The sequence below is a fragment of the Marmota monax genome, unplaced genomic scaffold (assembly GCF_021218885.2).
Source record: "Marmota monax isolate L192 unplaced genomic scaffold, Marmota_monax_Labrador192_F-V1.1 WCK01_AAM20220418_F8-fsc00038, whole genome shotgun sequence".
NCBI lineage: Eukaryota > Metazoa > Chordata > Mammalia > Rodentia > Sciuridae > Marmota > Marmota monax.
In genome coordinates, this window is record NW_026692498.1 from 3,558,483 (window position 1) to 3,568,446 (window position 9,964).

The 9,964-nt window shown below is 63.9% G+C and overlaps 1 protein-coding gene across 14 annotated transcripts in view; it reads left to right on the forward strand.

Moving 5' to 3' along the window:
• The window catches only part of Shank2 (SH3 and multiple ankyrin repeat domains 2), a 402,506-nt gene that overhangs the window by 301,070 nt on the left and 91,472 nt on the right, over positions 1–9,964 (forward strand). The gene's annotated exons all lie outside the window — the stretch shown is intronic.

Consider the following 9,964-nt stretch of genomic DNA (forward strand, 5'->3'; position numbering starts at 1 on the left):
GTCTAACCCTGGCCACCTTCCAAGGCCCCATTCCAAGTGCCGCAGGTGAATCTGGGGACTGAGCTCCCAACAGATGGCTCTGGGGGGACACACTCAAACCTCAGTGGGACAAGGTCGAACAGCTGTGACACTGGGGCACACACATGGCGCCACCACACCAGGGCAGCTTGCCCACAGAGGGACGAGGCACGGACGCACCATGGCAGGTGGCACAGAGGGACCCGAGCGCTCACTCCACAGTCTGGCTCCCCCTGTTCTTGGCTCCATCCTCCCGCGGAGTCTCCCCACAAAGGAGCCGCAGACTGGCCAGGCCTGGCCACGTGCCCTTCTCTGGAGGGGCTGGTTGGCCACCCCCCTTGACCTCAGGACAGGGTGGGGCAGGGGGCTCTCAGGACAGGCGGCTCAGGTACGGGAGGAGGAAGACCAGTCACAGGTGGGCTGTCAGCAGGGGCCCCTCTCCTTCCCTCCTGGAAGTGTGGCCCGTGACAACTTGGGCCTCACCAGCCCAGGGTGTGCTCCCGTGAGCCCCGGAGCCTCGGCCACCACAGGGGCCTCAGGTCTCTGGGGGCACGGGGTCCCCTGGTTCTCCCAGGCCTCGAGACGCAGACCCTGTGAAGACCAGCAGGCCGCGGCCCTGAGTTGGGCCCCTGGCACTCTGCATGGTGTCCAGGTCTGGGTGGGCACAGGCTGGACATGGCCATCTGGCCTGCGAGGACTTCCAGGAACCTCTCCACAACACCTGCAGGCCCCGTCGGCCCTGGACTACGTCCTGCAGAGAGGAAGCCTGGATGCCCTGGCCCCCCACACAAGTCGGGGCCTCAGCCAGGGCCCAGGCCCAGCAAACTTCGTCCTGACCTTCCCGAGGGAGCCAGGGCTGCTCTGGGGGCTGGGACTTGATGGGCTCCGGCTGGGGAGAGGGGACGCTCCGAGGAGGTGGAGGGGTAGATGGCCACACAGCAGGGTGGACGTGCCCAGCGCCCGGAGCTTGTGCTAAACGAGGTCGAGACGGGGGATCTTATGTGTGTTTATGACAATTTTTTAAATTTTACAATCAGGGCGGGGTGTGGCTCGGGTGTGGCTCGGGGTGGAGCGCGTGCCTAGTGTGCGTGAAGCCCCGGGTCAACCCAGCATCCAAAAGGGAAAAGGGAAATCTCTTGTTCTAAACTGGGATGAGGGGCAGGCGCCGTGGGCCCGGCTGCCCAGGAGGCCGGGGCAGGGGCCAGGGGAGCGCAGGGTTGAGGTGGAGCCTAGGAAGCACAGGCAGGCCTGCCTCAAAACACAGCCCTTCAGTGGTGAACTTGATTCACAGGGACGTCTCTTGACTTCTCAAACACGAGGAGGTCACTGTTGGGCAGCTCTGAAGCAGACCCAGCCCCCCAACACGGCCCCGTGTCAGCAGAGACTGGCTCAGCGCCCCCCAGCCCTCCCGCCCGCCTGCCGGCCTCCACCCCAGCCCTGCACTCCACTGTGACCCGGCTGCTCTCGCTGGTGCCTCTGCCCCCAGACCCCCCGGGTCCTCGAGCTCAGAGCTGGGACCCTCGGTGCTGCCCGCCTGCTACAGGGAGCACCGGGCACCAGGCCCCACAAGTCCTTGTTAAAGAGTGAAAACCACCCAGAAGTGAAAAGAGAGGACTTGACCGCACACAGCCCTCCAGCCCTCCTGGCGCCACCCGGAGGGACAGGAGCAGGCGCCGTGCTGTGACGGTATTCGTGCTCTCGTCTGTGACAGGCACAGACCCTGCCTGTACCCTCACACCCTCCCAGGGAACACGAGAGGGCTCTGGAAAGCTCCGCACCCGTGACAGCGGGGTGACCTGGGAGCAGGAGAGGAGGGGCGGGTCCAAGGGGACCCAGCTCCTCTGTGCAGTGACCGTTCCTTTTTAACTGTGTTCCTGTCCAATTGAACAGGAGTCAGCCCCCCCATCCCGACTCCCAGCCCCAGCGGTGCCTCGGCTGCAGGGACAGCTCCACTTTCTCGCCCCCTGAAGGTGCTGCTCCTGGGCCAGGGGAATCTCCAGGAAACCCATGGCCTGCTTGTGTCACTTGCTGTCCCCAGACGCTGCTGGGAGGTGTGGGGGCAGCTGGAATGGACGTGGTGTGGACGCAGGAAGCAGCCTGGGCCAAACCCCGTCGCAGTCGGGCCGTTCGGCACCATCCCCAGAAGCCGAGCAGAGCCACCGTGGTTTGCACGGCGGTTCCCACGGGGAGACGTGGGGGCCCGTCTCGCCTGGGCTGCTGCTAAGTGGCCTCTGTCACTCACCCGACGCTGACTCCCAGGGAACCGTCTCCAGCCTGGGCATTCGCCCCAGTGCGGCTATTATGGATTTTACTTCAGAGGGAACGGGAAATCACAGTTATAAGGCCCCGGGGTGCTCTCAACCAAGAAAGTTCATCTCTGCGGCAGCCTGAGGGCCGTCGGCCAGCCAGAGTGGGCTGAGGTCGCGTGTGCTGCAGGAAGAATGGACCATGTGGTGTGGGGTCCTTTAGGAGAGAACACTCCGGAACTGGAAGAGCCTGTGACACAGGGCCTCGCTGAGCAACACTGGTGATGTGCCGTGTCCCCGCCCTCGTCCTCTGACGTCACCCAGCTTGGCATCCACTGTCCTGTGGTCCTCCCTCCTGCCTGGGAACTCCTAAAGAGAGCCTGAAACTCAGTCCCCCAGAAAAGTCAGACCTCGTGGGAACCTGAGACTGGAGGGGCGGCCCTCTCCGCCTGGCACAGCCCTGAGCCAGGCGTCGGAGGCGGCTCGCAGCACCTCAACCCTGTCGGACTTTGCGTCGGTTACGTTGATGCTAGGCGCTGTGACAAACAGGCCCGGAGGGAATGGCGACTGTTCATCTCACAACGGGGGTCTGTGTCCTGCTCCCCTCGAGCACCTGCAGGAAGCAGCTGTCCTCCAGGCCGTAATGTCGGCTCCTTCCTCCCCGGCTCCTCCGTCCCCAGCACACAGTGCCCAGGCTGCGGCTTCCTTGCTGCCACATCTGGCTGGCGGGAGGGAAAGCGCACATCAGGTCAGCTCACGTCCTGGTGCCTCGACTCGCCTCTGGTGGCCATTCCTTGCCACAGAGCCCAGGGCCTGTGAGGTGACCTCACTGCACACCTGAAGGGGACACAAGTGCCATTCTCTGCTGTCCATGCAGGACAGGCTGGGCACAGGCTGGAGCTCCTGCAGGCAAGACTGTAGAGGGCGCAGGTCAGGAGCTGCAGGGACCCATCGCTATTTTTCACGTGAAGGGACGTGAGTGATCTGAGCCATCGAACTCCCTAACTCAAGTGCAGGGCGTCTGCCCACCCCCTACGTCCCAGGGCGTCACAGTAACGACGCCAACTGCGTGCACTGAGCACCGACCCTGCCGAGCAGGTTACCACATGGCCACCTTGGATCTCAGTCACCCTGAAGGTCCACGCCCAACCTGGTCCCCACGTCACCTTGAGGGAGCAGAGGCTCCCTGAGGTCAATAGCCTGGTGAGGACCCACAGCCCAGCCTGAGACTGTTCCATGGAAGGGGACGGGGAGGGGCCGGACCTGGGTGCCCCCTGCCCACCTCCCTGCAGTGGGCTCGGGTCCGCTCAGTGCTGGGGAGCACCATGGTGGTCACGTCCTGTGCCACAGGCCAGATGGGTGGAAGCAGCAGGTGTGCAGCCCCTCATCCTGGGGTCCAGACGCCTGAGCCCGAGGGCCCCCGGGGAGGGTCCTCCCTGCCTCCTCCTGCGCCGGGGCTCCAGGCATCCCCGGGCTGGTGGCCGCCCGGCTCCTGCCTCTGCCTCTTCCGCTGTGTCACACCTCCTGCCTCCCTCTGGTGAGGACACGTGGCCTGCACGGAGCACTCAGCAGGCCACCCAGGGTCATTTCCCATCCCCAGGCCAGAGCGTGGTTACACCTGCAAAGACCCTCTGTCCAGACAAGGTGGAGACAGGCTCTGGGACTGAGAGATGGACAAGTCTGTTTAGGGGCCATCTCTCAACCCACCATGCCAGCCTCCATCCACAGTGGCTGGCCGCTACAGGGGACACAACCCAGCCCAGTGCAGGCCAGACACCCGCAGCCCTGGACCTCAGGGCCTGTGGGCCAGGGCTGTATCCCCTCCTCCCCCTCCTGAGCCTAGCCCCTTCCATGGGGCCACCCCCAGGCCCCTGACCGCCTCCCAGGCCCAGCCTCCTGAACTCCACTGAGAGGCAGGGGCTGGGGAGGGTCAGGAGCAAGGCCTCGCGGGGCATGGGGGCGAGGGGCTGATCAGGCCCTGGAGGCCAGACCTCCCTCTGGGGGCTTGTAGGGCACCCCAGGTCCCAGGCCAGCCAGGGACTTGACGGTCACCCGTGCCGTGCAGAGCAGTGTGCGGGGGTCCCTGGTGTGGCTTTGGCTCCCGTCAACGTGTGGCCAGGAAGACAAAGTGGGCATCCACTCTGAGTACAGACCCTCTGTACAGTCTGCCTGGCGTGTCCCCCACCGTCATGCTGTTGGGAGGGTGGCCTCCCTCGCCCTCCTGCCGCATGAGGACGGCGAGCAGGTGCCTCTATCAACCAGGCCTCCGGCCTCCACCAGACACCGGACCTGAAGCCTCCAGAACTGGAGACTATTCCTGGGGTTTTGAAGCCACCTGTTTGTGGCTTCTGCAGTCGCAGCCTGAGTGGGCCAAGCCCACCTGTCAGTGCTGGGAAGGCTGACCATGTCCACCCAAGGCTGACCATGTCCACAGCTGCCACCCGGGTCCCGAATGCAGAGGCCTCCAGGAGAGACAGCCTTGGCCAAAAGCAGCCTCCTGCCAGCCCAGGCCAGCCCAGGGGACTCCACTTGGGCACGTACCCCCACATCTTCTGGGCAAAGCAGATTGGAGGTTCTTAGACAACCCCTGGGGCACAGTCGGCAGCTGCTCAGGTTTCCATTATTGAGCAGAAACTGAGCAGAGGACGCACAGCCAGGCCGCAAGTTCCACCTGGTCCGATGGCATCTGCAGAGCGCTGCTCCCTGCTCCGCTGTGTGACTCATCCTTTGCCTCAGTGGGAAGGAGGGCGGGTGGGGGCTGCCAGCCTGGATCCCGCCCCCCACCCTGCGGCCCCCTCCCCGGCCTGTCTCCCTGTCTGTGAGGGGGGCCTGTGCCCGCTGTGCGGGGTGCCCGGGGTCCTTGGCACCCGGGAGCCGTGTTCCTGGCTGCCAGCTCTGGCAGCGGGTTCTTCCTGCCGTGGCCGCGGTCTTGTTCTGCGCCAGCCCACTCCCCCTGGACTCCGGCACCGGGGCGCCCACGCAGAGCAGTGCGCGATGATTAGTGTATTTACCAGATTATGGGATCAACTACTTCGCAAGGGAAAATTAGCCCAAATTGCCATGTGCCTCACAGCCCACTGCAGGCTGCTGGCGGTCACAAGCGTGCCACCCAGTGTCCTCGGCTGCCCAGGGAGTGGACACCCAGAAGGGGAACCACCACCACAGGCCTGTGTGAGCCTCGGTGGCCTGGGACGGCAGAGGTGGCTCTGTGTGTGCTGCTGGTGGCCCCCAGACCCCGGCCCCCTGGAGCCTGCCCATGGAGGACCGGCTGGGTGGCTTGGGCTGGCCCAGGGCCCAGGGCCCAGGCAGCAGCTCTCTGGGCTGCAGAGTCTGGAGGTGCACAAGGCTGTTTTCCCAGCAAGTCCAGGCATTCCCCCCTCACCCCGCCTGATCTTCAGTGTCCCTCAAAGTCATGGTGTCCCCATGGGACCTGGTGCCACTTCTCACGCAAGCATCCAGAGCGGTCACTAGAATCAGAAACCGTTCCTCAGCACCTCCCAAGTGTTCAGAAAGGTCCATTCCTTCAACTCAGGACCCAGATGGCACTTGGGGATCCGTCCCCTAGTCTCCCTCCATCTGAGCTGTCCCTCTCTTAACCTGCCATTGCCCTGTGGCAAGGTCCCTGTGGGTGGACCATGGGCTGCCTTACAGGCACATGCCCACTTCTGGGCATTGTCTGCCCCCTTCTTGCTCATGGAGGTGAGCTCTGCTGGCCTGTGGCTAGGTGTAGGCCATGGCCCAGGTCAGGCGTGCGGCAACACTCCTCTGCTCCAGGGCACAGAGGGCAGTTCCCCACCTGAGTGGCAAGCTGGACCTTCACATTCGGGTGGCCATGGCTCACGTCCCCACAAGGTGCCCACCAGGTGTGGGCTGTCCGCTGTGGCTTGCCCTGGTCTCCCGGTCCTGGCTCTCCTTGCTCGGTGGTGAGCGGGTTCCCCAGGCTGGAAGGGCTCTCCCAACTGGCACGTGAGGATCCGTGCACTGGGGACATCTGTACAGGAGGGAGATACCTGCTTCGTGCTGTCCTCTGGGTCAGGCTTCTCCGTAAGGGCCCAGGCCGCCAGGGTCTCCGCTGACGTCAGAGGAGTTGATTTGCGTTGGTGGGGGTCGGGAGCCTCCTCCCTCTGCCTCTGTCCCCCCTGCCCGTCCCTGTCCCTGTCTCATGGTGTCATGTGGACTCCCGTGTCCATGTAGTTCAGGAGTCTAGATCAGCTGCAGACCTGACCGTCTCCCAAGCCCTAGCGGCCACTCCTCGCCCAGCACAGGGTCTGGAGAGCCCCAGATCAACACCTCCTCTTTCCCAATCAACAAACAATACAGAATGTTCTCCCAAAGCCCTTCTGCCTGCTCTAGCCCACACTGCCCTGGTGGCCCTGGTGCCACCGTATTCTGAGTGCCCATTGTGGGGGGGGCGACACCAGCGTGGGGCTAGGACACCCAGGCACTACACAGCACCCATTGCCAATGGGGCGGGGGGACAGTGTTGTAAACAGAGGTTCTCAGTGTCATCTGTAGATTGGATTGTTATCTGGTAAAGACAGGAGCCTGCTGGGCCAGGGACATGGTCTAGACCCATATGTCCGCCTGTCCCCGACGCCTGCGGTTTCCCAGCCCGGAACCCAGCCAAGGTGGGAGACCTGGTGTCATGTGACGTTGGTGCCAGTTCTCTTCCCAGACTGAAGAGCTCATCGGCTCTGGGTGTTCCGCGCGTAACCAGGCACTTCTCAGAACAGAGAGAACACTGTCATTGTACTGTGCAAACATTAAGTCTTCAAAGTCACATTTTTTTTTTCCAAAAGTAACGGAAAACCTAATTAGCTGACTTCTGCATACGACTCTGAGAAACAAAACACAGGAAATTACCTCTGGAAACCACTTTCCTGTTCTGAAGCCAGTGTTTTCTGTGGCGGGCCACAGACAGCCCTCAGGAGGAGCGGCTGCCATCCTGTGAGCCACACAGCAGTTCCAGAAGCCGAGGAGGCGGCTTGGGACGCCAGCAGGGAGCAGGGGTACCAGGCGCGACATCCACCCAGGCTGCCTCCCACGGGGTTTGGGTTTCAGGACGGCTCACTATCTGAGGTTCGGCCACATGTCCCCCTGCAGGGCACCTGAGTTGTGTATCCTGTCCCCTCCAATGGCCACCGTGAGTCCACCTGGGGCTGGGCTGCAGGTGAGCCTTTGCTGAGCCCATTAGCACCTAAGACCTCGGGTTCCTACCCAGCACAGAGACGCTGGAGGCCGAGAAGGTGGACCAGCCCCACAGCTGTGGTGAGAGGGGAAGGGGCGTGCGTGTGCGACCCTGGGAACGTTCCAGATGGCGCCTCCCGAGCAGGTCCTCTGCAATTCAAGCTGGGTGTGCCACATGCACAAGTGCTAATTGTCCCAAGTCTGGGCAGCCCCGGGCACCTCTCCAGTTTGGGGCAACGTGGGCCTGATTTACCGCAGTGGCCTCTGCTCCTGTTCTGCAGCCCGGCACGTGACAGGTCCCTGCCTCCCCTGAGTGGCCTCTCCCACCCCCTGCAGGGGCCGCTGTGGATCTGGCTCTGAGGGGTCTCCTGGCCCTCCTGGCCCCCAGGTCCCCTGCATCCAATCCCAGGGAGCCTGGAGTGCCTGTCGGGGGACCAGCCAGCTCAGGTGCCAGCGTGGCTCTAGTGGGGGCCTCCTGCAAGCCCATCTCTCTGCGGCTGCCTCTGCTGCCAGGGAGGACCTCAGACCCGGGCCTCAAAATAGCCAGGGGCTTTCTCCTAGCCCCAGAGGACCAGGCCCACCACCAGGCTGCGCGGGCTGCACTCCCGGGCTCCGGGGCAGGGCCTCTCCAGCCTCTGGGGCTCTGGGGGCTGGTGGCCGTGTCCCTCCTGTCTCTGCTCCCGCCTGGGGAGGGTGCGGTCAGCTCTGTGTGACTCAGGCTCACTTTCTCTCCTAGAGGCCACCAATCCCTGGGGTAGGGCCCTGACCCTGCTCCACTCCAGTATGACCTCATCCTACCTACCCACTCCCCAGGTCGCACTTGGTCCCGTGGGCCTGGATTTCAGGGTGCGCCTGGATTTCAGGGTGCGCCTGCATTTCAGGGTGGGCCTGCATTTCAGGGTGGGCCTGCATTTCAGGGTACGCCTGGATTTCAGGGTGGGCCTGGATTTCAGGGTGCGCCTGGATTTGAAGGTGGGCCTGCATTTCAGGGTACGCCTGGATTTCAGGGTGCGCCTGGATTTCAGGGTGAGCCTGGATTTGAAGGTGGGCCTGCATTTCAGGGTACGCCTGGATTTCAGGGTGCGCCTGGATTTCAGGGTGCGCCTGGATTTCAGGGTGCGCCTGGATTTGAAGGTGGGCCTGCATTTCAGGGTGGGCCTGGATTTCAGGGTGCGCCTGCATTTCAGGGTGCGCCTGCATTTCAGGGTGCGCCTGGATTTCAGGGTGCGCCTGCATTTCGGGGTGCGCCTGGATTTCAGGGTGCGCCTGGATTTCAGGGTGCGCCTGGATTTCAGAGGACCTGGCTCTTCTCCTCCTTGTTTGGAATAAGGCCAATCCTCAGAGGCCTCAGGAGTGGCTTTGCGGTCAGCCCTCTGGCTCTCTCCGGTCTGAGCCACCAGGACCTGCTGGCCCTTCCATTTGCAGCCTGCACTGACCCTGGCCTTGGTGTTGGTCCTGTGCTGAGAGCCACCCATCCTTCTTGGGCCACCTGCCACCTGTCCCCAGCTCGCCTGTGTGGTCGCGGCCAGCCTGCTGAGGCGGACAGATGTTTCTCACTCTGAGCACAGACCCACCCTGTCCCACCGACTGCCTGGAGAGCTGCCCGGCCCGGGGGTGAGCTGGGCGTGGGCATAAGCACGCGGCGTACATCTCCAGGGTTGGCGCCAGAGCCCTAGTGTTCAGCAGGGCTGCCCTCCACACAGAGCCTTCTGGAAGCCCCCGGCGCTTTCCTCTTGCATTCCCCTGACAAACACCAGGTCTTGTGGCCGCAGCTCGCAGCCAGGCCAGGCTGAGAAGAGGGGCTTCAGCCGAGTCGGTGTCCCCCACACAGCCGGGGTCTCCACAGCGGGGAGGAGAGAGGACAGGCTGAGCAGCTGGAGCTGGATGGCCAGGCCCCGGTGCCCGTGGGAAACACGAGGCCTGGGCATGGGCTGGGCCTGCCGGTCAGCCAGGGTCAGGGCGTCGGAGGGTGATGGGGGACAGCCCTACAGAGGGTGCACCTCTGTGTCAGCTGCCTTGCCCCAGACAGAGGGCAGCCTCCTTCCTGCTCGAGCTACTGGTCAGTGGCGTTGGTCAAGAATGGCTGAGGTGGCAACCAAGGGACACCTGGGGACAGCCAGGGAGTCAGGGTGGGCCCCAGAGGCAGCAGCGTTCTCAGTGACCCCTGAGGGGGCCTGGGAAGATCAAAAACTTCTGGGACCAGAGGGCAGAGCCCCTGCCTCCCCACGTCACCCCCCGCCAGCGGGTGTGGGCAGCCGGCCTGCTGCGGCCCTGAGAGGTGGGAGCGCCGCCATTGCTAGAGGGTCCCGCGGTTGGCCGGGTCACCCCTGCCCTTCCCACCACACGTGGCCCCAGTGCTGTGGTGACTGCACGTGACCTGGCCTCCCTCCCACAGAGGCCACTCCTGCTGGAGGGCGGTCAGGTGCTGGGCCCCACGAGGCCAGCTTTGGGCTCTGTGTCCTTGTCACCCAGGGCAGCTGAGTGACAGAGGCCTGTAGAACTCTGCAGGGCAC